Source organism: Oryzias latipes, chromosome 9, assembly GCF_053564925.1.
Source record: "Oryzias latipes strain Hd-rR chromosome 9, Olatipes_Hd-rR_3.1".
Classification (NCBI taxonomy): domain Eukaryota; kingdom Metazoa; phylum Chordata; class Actinopteri; order Beloniformes; family Adrianichthyidae; genus Oryzias; species Oryzias latipes.
In genome coordinates this window covers 8,459,827-8,465,103 of record NC_136245.1, presented here as the reverse complement: position 1 = coordinate 8,465,103, position 5,277 = coordinate 8,459,827, and positions in this window count along the sequence as shown.

Below are 5,277 nucleotides of genomic sequence, written 5' to 3'. Positions count from 1 at the left end.
ACAGAATACCTTAATTATGGATTAATTGTGTCATTAGCAGGTTTCTGCCGTTGGCACCACATTGGGGCTGTCAAGGTTAATTACTGGAACATGTTTATCTGCTGTCAGCCTCTGCAGCGAGCTGTCACTTGCATGGAAACACAGACAAACACACACAAACGCTCTTCACTCAAACAGTTCACAGCATCCCTCAGCATTTTCCTCAGCTCCTTTCTTTCTGCTTCAGAACACTTTGTAAGGCACTTCATCAGCCCTCTGAAAAACAAGCACAAGCTGGGAGATGCCGTGGTTTCCCACAATCTGAAAAGACCAAAGCATATGCGCCACTCTTAAACGCACTTGCAGAAAACAGACTTCAAAGAAACATTGTCTCTTTTAATGACCCAGATTCCATTAAATTTGTATTTATTTATGTGATAAAACAATTAAGAACTAAAACAATTTGCCTTTGAATTATAATGTAAAAACTGTTGGTGTGTCAGGGGTGCTGAAAGCTAATTGTATCTTACACCCCTCCCCTTAGCTTTCCAAACAGTAAGTACACACTGAATCCAAGAAGCCAAAATCCCATAGACTTCAATTGAGAAATAAACAGCATTTTTTGACTCATTCTAATTGTCAGAACAACCATTCTTGCTCTGATACTTTTTGTTCTTTCTAATAATATTTTTTCATTACATATTCTCCTTATTGCAAGTTAGTCAAGTTATAAACTGATCAATGAGATGCCTCAATAATAGAGTAGATGTGTGGACTTCCAACAAGTTCCCTCCTGATTGGTGAGAGTGGTTGCCATAGAAATGTTGACTCAGACTGATTTGGACTAATCACTACTTACTCACATTGTCTGGGCTCAGCATGGGGACGTCAGTATTGTGAAAAAAATGGCGACTGAATTGACTTCATTCGGTTTTCTGTGGTAGACAGCACACACATATACAGTCAGTGGGATGGACATGTCCACAACACCTCCCTGTGAATGTTGTGTTTCTAGGTCTCAACCGTCTCAACAGGCTGATTTTGTTGAAAAGTAGCAATGCTTCTTTGAACAAGCCTTAAAAAAAATCGTATTCCCGATAATATATAGATTTACAACTAAATAGTCTTGAGTGACACCACTGCATAAAAAAATCTCATCTAGAGCCTAAAACATGGAACCAAATCTATATAATTGGGGCCACGTGGGAACCTCTTAGGGATTATTTATGTAAGACTATCAGAGAAACAGAATTGCAAACACTGACATGTGTCCATCAGAAAATAAAAGCAGACAATGTTATTTATTCACATCTGAAGTGATTTGGACAGTGGTTAGTTCATATGTTGAGTCTGAAGAACAACCCCTCCGTTTCCGACCTGCATAAGACTTATTATGTTTCCTGCCGTCTTGTGTGCTGATGCATGACACAATGCGTTGCATTAATCAAAAGATACTATGGCACATTAATAATTATCAAATTATTTCCTACTTAATTTTGCAACAGCCAAATATCAGTAATGAATCATTTTAAAATATGACGCTTTTTAACTATTCAATTATTGCGAAAGTGAGCCCGGCTTCTTTGATGGATTTCAGCCGTAATCTGTTCACTAAGTCATCTCCTGACAGTCCCTCTTAATCAGACTCTTTGTCCATTGAATCCCCGTCAAGTCCTGGCTGAGCTGCTGCAAAGAGAAAAGACGTTTATCAGCCTGTCAGCTCTCACTGTCTGTCTTCTTCCATCCAGTCAGACCTGAGACCGATTTGGACAGGAGAGCTGGCATGACTGCCTGGTCTGAGAAAAACAAACTAACTACTTCTACCAACTGGACCAAATGGCCACAAAGAGGAATGGAGGTTAGGAAAACAAAATAGCACTTGCCATGAATGTTATCTTCAGGAGTGTAAACAGCAAAAAATATCACTAATATACTAGTACTAGTAATGTACTAGTACTAGGGCTGCACGATATGAGGAAAACTTGCGATATGCGATATTAGTGATCAATATTGCGATAACGATAAATTTGCGGTAAATAAACAAATAGAAAAATAAACAAAAACATCATTCCCATTTCATTGCAACAGTTTAAAAATTATACTCCAAATGACCCTCATCGACATGGGGGACAAACGTCAGGGTGGCTAACCCTGGTCCTCAAGAGCCTCAACCCTGTTTTCCAATTCTCCCTAGACTGCTCGATAATCATAACCAAAATCAGGTGTGTTCAGTCAATCAGGATGTGAAATCACTTAAGTCAGCTAATCAACAGCAAGCTGGTTAAGGAGAGCTGGAAAACAGGCAGGGTTGAGGCTCTTCAGGACCAGGGTTAACATAATAGGCCTCCATCTGATTGGTCAACAATGGGAAGGCGTCCATCTGATTGGTCAAAGCATAAAGGGATTTATTTGATTCGTTAAATGCTTCAAGCTGCTAGAAGATTGTTTTAACACATTTTGGGTTTGCGATTTATTGCGAGATTCACCGTCTTTTGCGATATGCATATTGCAGAGCTGGATATTGCGATAACGATAAATTTGCGGTATATTGTGCAGGCCTAACTAGTACTAGTAATCATGTGGATCTGCTGCAGAAGCCACCCAGAGACGGTCACTGCAAGAATTGAGAAATGTGGGCAGAGGACGCCATCTAGTGCACAAACTCTGTTACAGCTAAAAGAAAACCACAATAATAAAAATAATAATTCTGTGGTTTAAAAAAAACATGGAGTACTGCTGCTAACATTTATATAGTAAATAATAGACAAGCGTACATGCTAATTTGATGTTTGTTATGATTTCTATGATTGCTGGATGCTATTATTGCTTAGAAATTCCATCTTATGTTGTCTCTTCAGCCTCAGAATCACTCCAAAAATATGACATGTCAATATGTGTGCCCTGTACTTCTCTTGCCAGGAACGGCAGGTATTAAGAAGAACACATTTCTTAAAATTCATTAATTAATCCACCTTTTCAGCACATGAATTGTGGGTAATAAAAGAAAACGCTTGACTTTTTAACATAGGTTTTAAATGATCTTGTCTATGCCAATGCTATTCAATTTTTAAAAGATTAAGGTAAATTTACAACTGATAAAAATATGCATGATGATGTCCAGCCAGATATTGTAATAATCGGAGGTGACAGAGACAATTGGTATCTGGTTTTGACGGAAGGTCCCACAATAGTGAGGGTAACACCTTAAAATGGACAAAAGCAACAATAGGTTTAAAGGTTCCTCCGCTTTTTTTTTTTTTTTTGCATTTGAGACGTTTTTCAGATGAATTGTTTCCAAAAATCAAAGTACTAAAGTAAGTCTCAATAATAATGTTGTTGTTGCACAATCATGAAATGTTTTGTTACTTTAAATAAGATTTCTGCTCCTCTCAACAGGTGTGTGGGCCAACTTCTGGGGAGTAAATTGCTCCAGTCCAGACGATTTGGTTTTAGCTCCCTCCACAGATCTTTAGTCAGATTTAGACCAGGACTCTCAGAAGCCCCCCATGACATTGTCCAATGTTTTGCATTTGTTGGGTTATTATCCGGCTGAACGATCCATGACTGTGATTGAGACCAAACCTGCTGAAACAACATTTTCACTCCAGAATTCCTTGTACCCTGAACAGATGCAGCAAAGCAGCATCACAGCAGACATTTATTGCGCTTCATTTTGTCTGTGAACACAGAGCTGATGAGTCTTAGAAAAAGTTTGATTTTGTTTCCTCTGTCCAAATAACAGTCTCACAGACCCTTTCTGGCTTATGTTAATGCACATTTTGGGAAAATCTGTGGTTTCTTTTCAACAGTGCTGTCCTGCTTGGTCTTCTTCCCGGGAGTTCATCTTGAAAGTGTTTTGGAGGTTTTTCTGCGCTCTAGTTGGAAACGATCATTTCTGTCTCTTCATTTCAGATATTTTACTCTTTCTGACTCGTCCAGGGAGCTTAGGGTCAGTCCTGCAGACATCAAACCTGTGAATAATATGAACTGCTGCAGTCATAAAATCATCAAGCTGCTGAAGGATGGTCTTCTAGAATTTGCCTTTTAACCCTTGTGCTATCCTAGGCACTTTAACATTAGGAGTTGGGTCATCTAGACCCACTAAACAGTGCGCTGAACCTTTTTTCTTCAATGATTTGTGAACCTCATGGATTACATGAAATTTTTCCACCTTTATCCACCTTTGTCATGGTAGGGAGAACACGTCAAAGTAAGGGTGGGGTCATCTAAGATAGCACAAGGGTTACGATGTTTAACCCTTGTGAACCCATGCTGAACCCTGTTGTGTACATGTTGACATGTGAACGTTTTTGGAGCCAACAGGTATGTTGTGTGTAGACAGGCCCCGCCTTTATAGACTTGTATTACATCTGAACCTCACTGTAATGAGTATAACCATCCAGAAACTTGTTGCTTTATGCTGCTTCATGGTTTTACCTCCCCCCTCCTATCCTCCTCTCTCTAACATCCCTCTCTCTTCTTCCCTCATTTCCTTTTCCGTCCGGTCCAACACTAAAGATTTTTGAACATAATTAAAATGAATAAAGTTTGGCCTCGGTTACAAAAGGGGTTTATTCAGACATACCTCTGGTTTGTCAGAAGATTAATAACCCCTCTTGTTAAAGTAAAATATGTCCAACACAAGAGGCCTTCAGCTCTCATCTGTCTGCCTAGCTGTTGGACAGGACAAGTAAAAAAAAAAATACAAAAAAAATAAGGGGCACCAAAGTAAACGACATCTTTAAACTCAGGATTATAGGGCATAAGTTTACAGTGACAAGTTTAAAGTGTATTCAGAGATATTTCACCTTTGTGACCTATAACTGCAAAATACAGTTCCTGGTTGAAGTTGTTTAGTCGTTAGTCCTGGAATTTATCATTCCGGTTACACGGCTCACATAACACAAATTCATTTCATACATTACATGTTTGAAGACACAACTTTGCATGTAGTTTGTTTCCAAGATTTTGATGGATTTGATCTGTTATAAAAGCGTTTCCAGGGGTCTTTTATGTTAATTCTGATTATGCTGTTTCTAGCCAAAATTTTAAAAAGCTGTCATTTTCTAGGACCGTTTCAGCAGAGCAGCAAGACTTCATTAGTAATTCGCCTCGGAGTTGTTGGTAGATTACTCCATGCCAACAGTAAATAAGAAAATGGGACAGTATTGGTTTTTAAATGTCCTTTTCTATGCCTAAAAAACATTTTAGTTTTAACCTAAAAGATAAAAAGAGCTCAGAAGTTCAACTTATTAACCCATGCAAAAAGAAAAAGAAAAAAAATAGTCAAGACTGAGG